This window comes from Anthonomus grandis, chromosome 1 (genome assembly GCF_022605725.1).
Source record: "Anthonomus grandis grandis chromosome 1, icAntGran1.3, whole genome shotgun sequence".
NCBI classification, from domain to species: Eukaryota; Metazoa; Arthropoda; class Insecta; order Coleoptera; family Curculionidae; genus Anthonomus; species Anthonomus grandis.
The window spans coordinates 3,521,390-3,537,234 of record NC_065546.1 but is presented as its reverse complement, the minus strand read 5'-3'; the positions used below and the strand labels follow the sequence as shown (position 1 = coordinate 3,537,234).

Here is a 15,845-nt window from a genome sequence, read left to right as displayed (position 1 = left end):
TAATGAAGTAACTTTTACACATCTTAATTTTAAATTTAAGGAAAACAAATATCAAATATTTGCTCTATATAAATCACCTGCATCGGATACCACTGCTTTCTTAAATGACCTAAACCATTTATTATTGCAATACAAAAATAATGAAGCCATTTGTATTTTTGGGGGAGATATAAACTTAAATTTGCTTAGCGAAAATGTAACAATAAATAACTATAAAAATATTTTAACTGAAAATGGTTTTCTTAGTTATATAAATAGACCTACTAGAGTAACATCAGATTGTGAATCCTGTATTGACCACTTTTTTATCTACTGTCCCAACAAAATAAAAAATAATTTGACCTTTTTACCATTTATACTAAAGAGTGATGTAACGGATCATTTTCCTATTGCACTGAAACTACAAAAAATTGATAACAATTCAAAAAAATCATGCGATAAAACTTTTGTTATATCTATAGACTATAATAAATTAAATAAAACTCTGGAAGAGGCAAACTGGGAAGTTGTTTACGATAAAGACCAAAGCGAGGAGACATATGAACTTTTTCAAAATATAATAAAAAATGCTATACAATTGGCAAGTACAAAGGTAAATTTTACATCAAAAAATAAAAAACTAAAACCCTGGGTCACATCTGGTTTAATTAATTCCATCCGACACCGAGACAAATTAAAAATATCTTATCTAAAAAATAAAAATAATATAACTCTGTTGAATGAGCATAAGAGTTACCGTAATATTTTAAATATGCTAATAAAACAAACAAAAAACTCGTACTTTCAAAAAAAGTTTAATGAAACTAAACAAAATCCTAAAAAAATGTGGAAAATTATAAATGAGGAACTGAATACTAATCAAAATATGAATAAAAACAAAATATCACTTAGATGTGAAAATAACACGATTCAATCTGATAAAAAAGATGTAGCAAATATTTTTAATACATTTTTTATAAACGTAGGAAAAACAATGTCAAGTAAATTAAATTGTAATAAAAAAAATAAGTTTTCCCGCTTAAATTGTACCACTATGTTTTTAACGCCTTTTACTGAGGATGAAGTTCTAAAAAATATAAATGCTCTAAAAAACTATTCTGCACCGGGGTTAGATGGATTAAAGAGTACCTTACTTAAGCAAATACGGAATAATATTGCAAAACCCTTGACCCATGTTTTTAATTGTATTATTTTAACAGGAATAATTCCAAATGAACTAAAGAAGTCAGTGGTTGTTCCGGTATATAAGGGAAATGACGTGTGTTGTCCAGGCAACTATCGCCCAATATCACTTATTAGTAATATAGCAAAAATACTTGAAGCTTGTATACGCATTAGGTTTTCAAAACACTTACAGAAAAAAAACATTTTATCTCCCAACCAATATGGTTTTAGAGAGGGTAAGCCAACTGAAGAGGCACTATTTGAGGTAACAAATCATATTTGTAAAACTATTGAAAAAAATCAAAAACCGTTAGCTATATTTTTAGATTTGGCTAAAGCCTTCGACTCGGTATCACACGATATTCTACTTGATAAATTAGACGACTACGGGATAAGGGGATTAAGCTGGACTCTTATAAAAAATTATCTTACTGAAAGAAAGCAATGTGTTAGGGTGGAGGATGAGTATAGTGTTTTTGAAACAATAAATTGTGGTGTTCCACAAGGTACTGTACTGGGGCGTCTTCTTATCACCCTCTATATTAATGAACTTCTTTTTCTTAGTACATCTGGAAAACTTGTATCATACGCGGACGACACTGTTTTGTTGGTAAAGGGTGATAACTGGGCGAATGCTGTGGAGAGAGCAACTTCAGATTTTGCAATGGTTCGTCGGTGGCTGGAAGAAAATCGTTTAGCAGTAAATATTGAAAAAACAAAAATTATGAGTTTTAGCATTCTCGATAACCATCAAATTAATACAGATGTACTAAAAATACACACATATCAGTGCATATTAAAGGAGAAGCCATGTGCTTGCATGGAAACCTTAAGTAGGACTCCATGTATAAAGTATTTGGGTATTTTTATCGATCAAAATATTAAATGGGAAAAACATATAGAAAGTATTAATATAAAAATTCGTAAACTAATTTTTAAATTTTATCATCTTAGAAATTGTATGCCTCTCCACATTTTAAAAATGTTATATACATCCTTGGCTGAATCAGTCATTAGATATGGAATACCAATATGGGGAGGATCATTTGCCAGTACCATAAATATTTTAAACATTACTCAAAAATACCTTTTACGAGTAATTTTAAGAAAACATCCCAGATACTCCTCAAACCGTTTATACCAAGAAGCGCGCGTTTTTACAATACAGCAAATGTATGCAAAGTCAGTGCTAATATTTGTCTATAAATATCCTGATTTGCGGCGACCGATAGAGAACTTGGGTTGCTATACTAGAAGCCAAGTAGTGCATTCTGTTAGTGTGCCTTTTCTGACAAGAGCGACTACTCAAAGGTTTTTAACATACCTTGGCCCAAAATTTTTTAACCTTCTTCCAAGTAGTATTAGAGAAGTTCGAAATATACATATGTTTAGTAGAGAAATAAATAGGTTGCTTCATGAAAACTTTGAAGTTTTTGCTACGGTGTTGCGTAGATAATTATTTATTTGCAGATTAAATATAGGGTATATGCAGCTTTATCAGTATATTTGTGGTTAAGATCTGTTATTCTGACTAGGGCGATTTAAATCATTAGTTCATTTAATCATTATTTTGGTTTATTCTTTGGTTTTAATATAGTTAGTATATAGTATAATATAGTATATGGTATGTTGGTATATTTGGTATATAGTATATAACTTTAAGTGAATTGTGAATTATATATATTATCTTCTTAATTACTTTTGTTTTGTACACACACAGATTCTAATCTAGGTGTACATCTATTTATACTTTTGTGAGTTTTGTAAAATTATTGTAAATTATTGTAAATAAATTTGAAAATTTTGATTTGATTTGTATGAAATTGTTATTTGGAAGCTGGTAAACATATCAACATTTTTAAACGACATATTACTCTATCTAATACTATAAAAATATATGTAAAAAGATATATGTATGTATTATGAAAAAAAAAGTAAAATGTTTTGGTTTTGACAAGAATGACCCTTATATATAACGTTTATCTTTTAGAGAATTTTTATAAACTAATATTGAACTTAAAAATAATTAGTTATTTTTGATAAAAACGTCAAAATTTTAGACTGGCTAAGTATATTAGTTATTTAAAAATTTAGAGATTTTCTTAATTTATGATAAATTCTCCGAATTTAAAAAAAATTTAAACGAAATTTTTTAAATAAATTATTAAATAATTAAAATAAAAAATAACTTAATTTATAATCTATTTATAAAAAATTAAAATTAAAGCGTTTGTTTTTACACAGAAGTTAAAAAAAAGTCAGCATAACTTTTTTTATTAAAGAATCTTATTTCATTACCCTTATGAAATAAAAATATACTATATAATTTTGTTAATAAACTTTGGAATTATTAACCAAAAGTTGAGTTTTTATTGGTTGATCGGTAGAGATTAAGAAAAACGTATAAATTTATTGTCAATAAATTTTGATTCAACCAATTTTGTACTATACAAAGATTATGCTCTATACACTGAATAAAAATGGCTCAAAACTGATAGATGATATAATTTTGGTGCTTTTAAAAAATTTAAATGTGATACACTGTCTACTTTGCAAATGATACAGATTGATAATTTTATTATGTTATTATAAAAAGTGTCCGTAAATTAGAAGCAATATAAAAGAATGATAACCCCAGAATACACAATCATAAAATATCTAGTAGCTCCTTGATTTGAAAGCTTAAATAGAACCAATATTTGCCTATTTTTAAGTCTAAAAAATATGCATTTTCAATTTATAACCGATAAAGTAACTGCAATAATTTCATTGAAAAGATGCAAGACTTAAGTCACCAATTAAACCAATAATTTTGTTAAGCACCAGATTTTATTTAATTATTATATCCTCTTTAACAAGTTATTATCAGGAAAATAACTAAAGTTATAATTTATGAAGAAAGACTTAATTATACATTATCTGTATCCTTTTAGCAGTCATTATTCTGTAAATTTCAATAATTATAAAGTAATTTAATATATTATATTATTAAATGCCATATTTTAAATACATATTACTGCATATATGTTTATTTTTTCAAGGTAATTATTTATGCCTTAAGAACGTTACTAGCTTAAAAAATCGCAAAATGCCAGCAATTCAAAAGCATAAAACGTATCCACGAATAATTAAGAATGATTATTTATATCGGTAATTATGTTTGTAAGCTGGACGTAATATTCCGGAGAATTTTCAAAGTAATTTCGTATCTGAAGAATCTTCATATATATGAATTACTATGGTAATAAAGGGTCTGAAAAAGGTCAAAATTAAAATATTTTAAAAGAAAATTCACAATTTTGTAACAAGTGTTTTTTTTTGTCAATTACATTACTTATTATAATTAATTATTCGCTTGAATTATACAGTTTCTAACTTTGAAAACGTTTTTTTAACTAAGTAAATATAAAAATGAGTATTATTAGCTATTATAAGTAAGTTGCTGCATTGTATGGTTTTTTATGTGCGGCTTGCAAATAACTCCATGGTTCCTAGAAAGTCTTAATTTGATTTTTTTGAATATCTGTCGTTTAACAACAAACAATAAGTTAAAGTATTAAACCTAAAGGCAAGATGATAAGAGGGTAAAAATATATTATATTTAGGCCCGTTTATATTTTTTATTCCTGATTACTCAAATATTGCGATAGAGGAGAACATTTCTAATGGGCTGCATATGCTCTGATCATATTAAATAAACTTTTTTTTATCAGAAATGTTTTTTCTAACTCTTTCTTCCCTTTGAATATTAAGTTGCCCTAATAAGAAACCTTGTATCTTTATATTATATGCAGGTTTCTCGAAGAATATATAGAACCATATGTAACGAACATATTATTTTTGAATTATACTAACGAATAATCGAACTTTTTTTGTGTCACCCCACAAATGTCTATAGATAGATAAGATAGACTAAGCGTTAGCTGTAATTTAGAATTAACTTGAATATTAATTCGAATTTAATATGAATATTAAATTTGATTTTAAATTGATAATTTCAGGTAGCAAATTTAGTAATTTATAAAAAACGGTATATTTTAAAACATAATCAAGGTTTAATTAAATAAAAAAAATACAAACTTACAACCATATTAAATTGAAAAATAATTTAACATTTTTAAATAACTAATGAACGACTTTGCGATTTTAAATAAAGGACGCACGTTAACCCATATGAACGTTATTACTCTAAAAATCGCAAAATGTATTAAATCCATAAACAATTAAGAACGATTAATTAAAGATAACCGTAATTATGATTTCGAACTAGATGTAATATTATTTTTAGGAGAGAATTTTCATAGTTCTAAAGTAATTTCGGTTTTTGCGATTTTTTGTAAATAAGAATTTATAAAAGTTCATATTTGGGTTTAAAAAACAGTAAAAATTTAATTTTTTTAATGAATTTTAAATTTTTAATTACGTATTTTTTTCGATGGAGTATACTTTTTTAAATCAATTATTAGTCTACAGTTTTCATGATCATTTTAGAAAATATCTTTTCCTTTTTAATTTCATTAATAATTACAAAACTTAGTCCTTATAATGCCCAACATGTTTAATTTTTTAACATTTCCTTAATTTTTAATTATTTTATTAATTTCTTTTCGGTATAGAGTTTTTCGAATTTTTACCATTTTTAAAGATATAATTTTTCTGTTAAAACAATTTTACAATTCCATTTCTAATCAATTTTTTATAAGGTAAGTTGTTGTAATAATGCCAGATGTTCCAGAAAATCTTATTTTGTTTTTTTATTAATTTGTCTCCTGTAAAAATAAGCAATAATTTAAAGAACTAAGCCTAAAGACAAAACAATTTTCAAAATTTACCACGCCTTCTTTATGACACTATATTTTATCTTAATTATCAATTTTATTCAAACGTGAAAATTATTAAACATCTTCGCAAAATTGAAGCAAAGAACGGTTTTTTAGTCAGCTTACTCTGCTGGTCAAATTGAACACTTTTTTTAATAATTTAGAATGGAAATGGTGAAAATTATTCAATTTGCTGCTAATCATGAATTTTGCGCTAATCTGCTCGGAATTACTTGCAAACTATGAGAAATGACTCTAATGTTATATAAATATCTTTACTAGATTTGAACTTATTTGTTTTCTTCTTCAGCTTGGACTATGATGTTGGTAGAACAAGCTGTATATTAATGGGCTATACAGATATCCTAGAATTACTTAAGCGAGACATTCAAGTAGTTATAAGTCGCAATGACATAAAAAAATAATTAAAATATTTTAAAAAAACTTACCTTTTTATATTTTAAAATAGAACCAACTCAAAATTTTTAAAACTCTTCTCATTAACATTAGCCAATTTGTAAACTATACCTCGCAAAAAAAATAAATTATATACATATATTTTCAAGAAAATATTTGATGCCTTAAGAACGTTATTACTTTAAAAATCGCTAAATGTATCAAATCCACAAACAATTCGGAATGATTACTTATAACCATAATTGAGGAGCAACTATCCAAAACGCATTAAATCCATTTCTTAACATTTTTCAGGTGAATATTAAAATTTCCTGTATTTTAGACAACCTGTTATCCTGACAGTCCAGTTTCATACAAGGTATGAATACAAGAAAACCCACGTTTTATACATGGACCGAAAATATGGCTGGTATGGAGGGCAAAACAAAAATGCCCATGCCCTTTATTACTTTTTAAAAAAAACAATCACCCAAGAGTTTAAAAGAAATAAATATTACCTTTCTAGTAAGAGTACATAGTTTCTTACCTGCCGATAGGATATTTGGCCGAGTAGAGAAAGTCTTAAGAAAACAAACAACAATCAAGACTACAGAAGAATACAACAATATATATAGTGAGTTTGCAGAAGTAAAATATCTTGGGGAAGACTGACTACTTTATGACATCAAACACCTACAAGAATTTCTAAAAAAGACTGACCGTATATCCGACATGAAAAGGGTCGTGTTGCGAAAGAATCAAGCTTCACCCATCTCCATAACACTCTTCGAAAACTTTAGGTATGAAAATACTTCTGAAACTTCAAAAACTCTGTTTAAGAAAGGTAAAAAGGACTCTCAGCTACAAATGGAACTACTTGAACTTGGAAGACCTCTTAAGGAAAAAAAGAAAAAAATCTTTAAAACATTTATTGGCTTAAGAGTTTGGTGAAGAATGGGAGCAAGAAGATGAACTGGAATGGTACAAAACTATTTTGGAAACCAGTGGAAATAAAATAGAGGAAGAACAACACGACAATGCTGGAGCTACCTGTGACTTATTTGATTTCTTTGTAATTTTCTTAATAAAATAAGTTTTTCCCTAAAATTTCAGATTTTATTAACCTTGTAAATAATATGAAATATTTGTTTTGTACAAAACGCAATAAATCCAAAAAAGAATTGAGCACAAAGAAATAAATCCACACTAACTAAGCAAAATGACATAAATCCGCATTCCAATTAAGCAAAACGAATTAAGTCCATTAAAAAATGAACATATTTCTATTAATGTTACACATTTTATAATGGAGCCGCACTTTTTTTGAGATAAAACTGTTTTTAAAATCATTCTTTACAAGAACAAATTTAAATGTTTTCTTTCAAATACTTTTGCTGGTTTTTAAGGTTTTATTCCTCTCAATTATGAGTTCAAACTGGACGTTATATTATTTTTATAAGAGAATTTTCAAAGTAATTCTAAAGCAATTTCGGTTTTGTGGATAACTAAGAATTTTGGAAAGGTCATATGGGGTTTGAAAAAATTAAAAATGTTTACTTACGTATTTTTTCTAATGTAGTATACTTTTGTTAACAAATTATTCGTCTACAATTTTTATGATGACTTTCCAAAAGTTTTTTTTTTTTTTATTTGATTAATTATAAAACTTAATCCGTATGGTGCCGAACGTGTTTAATTTTTTAGCGTGTCTTTAATTTTTGATTATTTTATTTATGTCATTTATTTTTATCAAATTTTTTCGGTATAGAGATTTTTGGAATTTTCACCATTTTTAAAAATTTAATTTTTCTGTTAAAACAATTCTACAATTCCATTTCTAATTATTTTTTTACAAGGTAAGTTTAAACCGGCGGCAGAGCTCACAAAAGTCGTCGTTTTAGGACTAAACCCAATATCACGGTGTAACTTATTGAGACTATTATAACCGTTTGATATATTGGGTCATTTTACATATAAAAATTGTTATGGCGACGTTGGCAATTGGTCGGGGCGTTCTTGACAGCGAAAAAACTAAAAAAACAGCATAAATTCCAAAAATTGATTTTTTAACATTAATTTGTCAAATCTTGCAAACTACTTGACGCATGCGATTTTTTTAAAAATTATTATAAAGAGCATACTTAAGCGCTAATATCTAGCCAAAATGATTTCCAAGTATTTTTGTTTTTGATAATAAAAAATAATAATAATTAATATAGATTGTATTTTTGGTACTGAATTTTTGAACAAGGAAGAAACTTTTTTATTTAAAGGAATTTTGACACACAATCTGCGAAGGAAATGTAAATAACATTACAAGGAAGTTTAAAAAAGAATGCTTTTTAGGTGCAACCGATTACCAGATATCGATCCGACAAGTGCGACCATCATTGTTTTATAACTTATACATATAAAGACAAAATGAATTCATTGGAAATAATTATGGAAAAGGGACACGCCACATCTTCGACAAACAAAAAACGATTTATTCCAATTCACTTTATAGCGAATCATTTTGGAAAAGCAGTATGTGAATTACTAGCTTTTCATGCACTCACAGGCTGCGATACAACTAATTCTTTTTTTAAAATTGGAAAAAAATCTGCATGGCAAATATATTCTCGATATCACGAAATTCTGGATTTGCGATATTTTGGAAAAAATACTATAGATGAAAGTGTAAGCATTGCGAGAATTTTTTTTTTGTATCTTTACCGCAATGAAAAATGTACAGATTTAAATGAAGTTAGACTTAGGTTGACAAAGGAAACTACAAAATCAGCCAAAGAAATTCCTCCCACTGAAGCATCATTTTATTTGCATGTTAAAAGGTATGAAAATTATATTTTAGTGCCAAAGTATTCTACTAATGATCCAATACCCCAAGGACTACGGAAAATTATAAGTCTTTTTTCTAATGAAAAAGACTGCAATAGCAATAAGTGTGTGTGCAAAAATGAGGGCGTGCAATGCTCTCTTGAATGCAAATGCAAAATGGAATGCAAAAATGTAACAGAAATCATAGATATAGAAGACAATATAATTTAATAAAATGTTTTATGTTGTTTATAACTACACTATTATGTTACTTTTGGAATATTTTTTTGGTACCTACTAAATAGAAAGTGCAATAATTTATTATTTAGTTTCACTTAGGAAGGTGTGTCCCAAAAATGCCTTTTTGTTTTATTTGCTTTAAAGTAACTTTTTTAACATTTAAAATTGGGATTAAAAAAAAATTAAAATTTGGCAACAAATACCCTATCCATTTTTGGAGCAGCAGTAAATGCTGCATAGGCGACCACTGCGCGGTAATAGAATTTTGCGCTGCAAGTTTGAATGCTCCTTTCTCGTAAAGTATTATAAATAGAGAACTCTAGTTTTTTTTTTTAACTTTTCTGCAGTTTTTTGTGCAACTTCCTCCCTGACCTTATATTGATAATGTTTCAAATAAAAAAGTTTCTCGATTGCTGAAAAATTTAGTTCAAATTTTTCAAACATTTACAACTTAATATTTTTTCAGAAAAAAAAAACAATTTTTGTAAATATTTTATGATAGTTTGCAGCGCTTATGTATGCCCTTTAATATAAAAAAAAAATTTAGAAGGATATATCGAATACTTTCGGCGATATTATAAATTTTATATTAAAAAGTAAGTATTTCTTAAACCCCGTATTTTTGAAGTTTTTCTACTAACTATGGTCTCGACCAACTGCGAACGTCGGCATATTAACATTTTTTGTGTAAAAAGACATGCTTAATCGACTAGTATTGGTGACAATTGGTTATACTTCAATATTGGGTTAGTGCACGCAAAAGTCGGCTTGCCGCTGGCCTAGTTGTTGCATTGCGGCTTGTAATAATGCCATAGGTTCCATAAAATCTTATTGTGTTTTTTTATTAATTTCTTTCCTGTAAAAATACGCAATAATTTAAAGAACTAAGCCAAAAGCCACCACGCTTCCTTTATGACACTATATTTTATCTTAATTATAAATTTTATTCTAACCTGATTACTTAAAGACTCCTATTTTACATGAGATCTGATCATGCTATATTAACTTTTTAATTACAAATGTCTTCTTTTATCACTTCCTTCAATTTGAACATTAATTTAGAATTTTGAGACATCCCGTTTATTTATGGTATATGGAGGTTTTCTGAGGCATGTTTAATAAAAATCGTTTTAACATATAATATTAATTATTCAAATTTTTTGGAGCATTCCAGGGATGTGATGAAAAATAAATTATAGAATATTTATTAGTAGCGTTAGTAGTAATTTAAAATTAAATTTTGGATGATCACATTTGATTTCAAATTGACCATCCATTTTAGATGTTAAATATTACTCAAAAAAAATGAAATTATTAAACATCTTCGCAAAATTGAAGCAAAGAACGGTTTTTTAGTCAGCTTACTCTGCTGGTCAAATTGAATGGTTTTTTTACATAGTTTATAATGGAAATGGTGAAAATTATTCAATTTGCTGCTAATCATGAATTTTGCGCTAATCTGCTCAGAATTACTTACAAACTATGAGGAATGACTCGAATGTTATATAAATATCTTTACTAGATTTGAACTGACTTCTTCAGCTTAGACTATGATGTTGGTGGAACAAGTTGTATATTAAAGGGCTATACAGATATCCTAGAGTTGTTTAAGCGAGACGTTCAATAAGTCGTAATAACATAAAAAAATTAATTGAAATATTTAAAAAAAACTTACCTTTTTATATTTTAAAATAGAACCAACTCAAAGTTTTTTTAAAGTCTTCTCACTAACATCAGCCAATTTTTAAACTATACCCCGCAAAAAAAAAAATAAATTATTACCGTAGAGGACGTCTTCGCGACTTTTGAAGCCATGACGAAAAGGCGCATTTAGAAATCTGGTGGCCTCGTTGATACGAAAATTTTGAAAATAATTCGTTTCTTCATTTCTCGCGCGGGTACTTCTCTCGATAGTACGTAGAAACTCTTTCAACTTTATGCTCTTGCGCGTTGTGCAGAATCACATCGAGTGAAGAAAACAAACGCGGGCCTCTTTGCTGCATCTCAGCTGGTCTCCCGCCACTACCGTGCACCCAGCACTCTATATTCGAATAATAATTATATTAGGTATTCTAATGATGGTATGGGTAGAAGGTGGTGGTCAGTGGTCAAGCAAGGGGTAGGGTAAGGGGAGTGGCGAATTACTCTACTTGCCGGCTAGTTTTTATCGGGATGAGGGCTGCTGTACCGCGCATAATCTCGCCTTTAGATTGGCGGTATTTACGTACAGTTTGCAATCATAATTACCGTTATAAATAATCATTCTTAATTGTTCGTGGATATGTTATATGCTTTCGCATTGCTGGCATTTTGCCATTTTTTAAGCTAATTACGTTCTTAAAGCATAAAAAATTGCCTTGGAAATATGTGCATATGTGCAATATTTTCTATTTAAAATACAAGATTTAATATAATATTTTAAATTAGTTTATAAATTATTGAGATTTATGGAATAATGATCGCTAAAAAGATTCCGATAATGTATAATTAAATCTCTCTCCATAAATTAGAACTTATTATATTTACCAGATAATTACTACTTACAAAGGATTTAATAGTTAAATAAAATCTGGTATAAGAGCAAAAACAAAGGCATTCAGTTGATTTGTACATTCGGTCGGTTATTTAGTGGTATTTCATAGTTTTAAGAGAGCATTCCTGAACTGATCTTAAGCCCAGAAGATCATATAAAGTGGGTCCTAAAATTAGTTTTTAATATTGTAATTATAAAGTTTCGTCCCTTAGATTAACTTCTTTGCGAAATGGCCGGGTTCGTCGGAACTTAGGATTAGAAATGAAACACTACTATAGTTTAGTGCGACGTTTCTCCGGTTTAATTCCAGCTTCCTCAGGCACTGAAATATAGACATGGATTTACAAAATAGGAAGAAATCCCTCATTTTAAAATACGATGTTTTAATTTAAAAATAAACAGATAAACATTAAACATAATTCTTTGGTTCACAGACAACATACCTAGGACGTTTAACATAGACACAACTGGGGTATAACGATGTATTATTTCAAAAATTTATTTCAATCTATGGACTAGTCTCATCACAGTTTCCACCTTGTTACCCATGAGATGTCTAGAATAACAATTTATAATTCTTCCACTTTTTAATTTATTAAGTGGAATTTCTCTGTATATAGTTTCAACCATTCGTTTAAAATCTAAGATGATTTCTAAAATATATTTATTTTCGTCAATGGCTCTGAAAAAGCTATCACATATATTAACGACAATAGAGTCACATGAGTGACACGTACGAAAAGCGGACTCATTTTTATTAATTATAGAATTTTTGTTAAAGTAATTTAGGAGTTAAAGCTCTTTTAGACAAAATTCAAGAAGTTTTTCATAAACAGGTACTATATTAATTTGTCGGAATTTACTATGGTACTTTGGGAACAGTAATAACAGCAGACAGTTGGTCAAACTATTTATTACATTTGGTGACTGTCAAATGTTAGTAACAATAGGGTGTATACGTTCTATGAAATATTTATAATTTTTTTGTGAAATGCCATATCCTAACGTATTTTTAAAATCAAAACTAAAATTTTCAGAACCCATATTAATTCAATTAAAATTGCTTACTTCCAAACACTCTAAAAATTTGGCGATTAAAAAATTGGCTTTTTTTAGATGGATTAGCACCGAACCCAAACATTTTCTACTGCACATAAAAAATTCCAAAAACTATTAAAAGAGAGAACATTTTTATTTTTATAACGTAATATGTTACTCTCCCTGTTCTACTGTTGTTATTAATAAATTGATCGTAAAAATACCTTGAGTTGCTGCAAAACCAAGTTATTCCTACCATTCAAATCCTCCCTAATTTAAGCCTAGGATTGGTCTATATTTAACAAGACGCCTCTCCTGATCATAATGCGGTTATGGTAATAGCATTTTTAACAAATACTTTTTCTAACCATCATATAAAGCATCTATTACACAGGGCGAGATTACTAGCCAGTCGCCGGCGAGTAAAATTTAAAGCGAGTAAGCGAGTTAGAACACGCTCAGCAAGCGCAAACTACACCAGGCTAGTTAAATCGCTTTACTCGCAGGGTATTGAATTTTTGGAAGTTGTGTGTTTTGTATTTTTCGTTCGAAAATTCAAAATGTCTGTTAAATGGAATAATAATCAAATTATAGAGTTTTTAAATATTTATGAACAATTTCCAGAATTATGAAATATTAAACACAATGATTATCTAAATATTAGACTGCAAGACGTATTATTTAAGAACATGCATGAACAATTAGTTGATAAAGGGCTTCTAAAAGGAATGGATGAAAAACAATTGAAAAACAAAATTAAAAATTTGAAAGATGTGTTTCGTCAAAAACTGGCCAAAATAGAAAGAAGCGAAAAAGTGGCTGTGGAACAGAAGATATTTACACCCCAAAGTTAACATGGTTTGAGGCTGCCCATTTTTTCGCAGAAGTTTTGTCAACAAGGCAGAGTAATTCAAACTTGGTGAGTAGATTTTAGAGCTAGATATTTTTTATTTTTACATAAGTAAATTGTGCATAAAAAATAAAGTCTAAGTTTCTCATACGTTTTGGGCAAAATTACGTTGGAAAATAATAAATTGTATTTACTTAAAAATATAAAAAAGTATTATTCAAGATAATTCCAATCGCACTTCTTTCCATTGCCACGGTAAAGGATTTTCTTTCATAAAATACTTGGCGTACGTGCGTCTTACTTCCTCTGCGGAATTTTTGTAATTATTACTTCCCAAATGACCAACCGATGAAAGATTATCCACGTGGTTTCTCCATGGTCCAAAAGTAATATTTCCCGTGTTCAAATCCTCTCTATCCACAGCATTTTTAGGAACATAAGTATCGGGGCTGCTTTTTCTCAGCCAGTTGTGGAGACTACATGCTGCAAAAATATCATCGTCAATTGTTGCTTCTTTTAATTGAATTGGTCTTGAAAATATTCTGAAGCGCCACAAAAGAATACCAAATGCATTTTCTGATACTCGTCTTGCTCGAGAGAGTCGATAGTTGAATATCCTTTCATTATTATTAAGCTGTGACTTACTGTACGGCTTCATTAAGTTGGTTCTTAATGGAAAGGCATCGTCCCCTACAATGACCGAATTTTCAGGCATATTAAGAGTGTTATTTTCCATAGCGATGTTTAAAGTACTATCTCTAAATATTGCACTCGCTCACTAGCTCGGCCGTTTGCTCCAATATCAATGTAAGTAAAGCAATAATCTGCGTCCACCATTGCAAATAACACTATACTATAGGTTTTTTTGTAATTAAAGTACACTGACCCAGGCCTGGGAGGTTTTTTAATCAGAACGTGCTTGCCACCAATCGCTCCACAACATTTCGGAAAATTCCAACGAAGAAGAAAATTGCTTTGTATTTTCTTCTATTCATTGCTTGTTGTAGGCATCTGGAAGAAAAATATATATTTTAGAAAATTTGTTTACTTCTTAAATCAAGCAAAAGGTAAACACATTTTTTATAGATTTGTTCTAAATTTTTCAGACTCTACCCTGCACACGGAATATATCTGAAAAAGTCTTTAACTCTCAAATTGAACAGCCTGATGATGAAGAATCCGATACACCGCCCAAGGAACAAAATGTAAAACTCTCACAGGCGATGGGACCTCCTAAACCTAAAAAAAGGGTGAAAAAACAAGCAGATCCAGAAATTACTGATGACTGCTGTCAGCTAAATAGAATTGCTGAAAATGTATCACAGGTAAAACTGTACGACGAATTTGGGAAGTATGTAGCTGCAGAGCTACGTCAATTGCCGCAACGTCAGGCTATTTTATTGGAGCAAGAAATCCAGAATTCTATTACACGGTATTACACGTAAATACTTACTACGGAAAACCCCTTCGACTGCAAACCTCTTCTTCGTTATCCTCCCCAAGTGATCCCAGCCCTGCCTCAACCACATATGAAACACATACCCAAATCCAAAATAACGAAGATAACGGATATGGTCACGATGTTCTTCATCAAGCACTTATAAATACATTTTCGGCACAATTTTAATTGTTAACGAATAAATAATATTTTTTATAAATAAGTAACTTGTTTCATAAACAGAGTGTGAAAAATAAATTGATTATTAATTTATGCCTAACTTTATATATGGCTTTAGAACCTGACAAATTGATGTAAGTACTTCGGGTACACACAGTGACATTGTACATTCAGGCACTCGGAATAAATATTTTAGTGATTTAAACGAATCACCAGTTGCCAAAAAGCGCAGGGTTATTTCTAGTTTTGTAGCAGTTGGTATCGCCATCCTCATTTTTGTATTTTTTTTTGCGGATTGTTTCGTCAACCATTTGCAATAAATTATTAACTGTTCATTGCTCATTCTTAAAACATTTCTGTACGCCACAG

At 29.0% G+C, this 15,845-nt stretch overlaps 1 long non-coding RNA gene across 1 annotated transcript in view; it reads right to left on the bottom strand.

Moving 5' to 3' along the window:
• Positions 1-11,474, bottom strand: part of LOC126735951 (uncharacterized) — a 327,730-nt gene extending 316,256 nt beyond the window's left edge. The window contains exon 1 of the long non-coding RNA XR_007660560.1: positions 11,113-11,474. This is a non-coding gene — a long non-coding RNA (uncharacterized LOC126735951). The remainder of the gene's footprint in view (positions 1-11,112) is intronic.
• Positions 11,475-15,845: the final 4,371 nt, after the last annotated feature.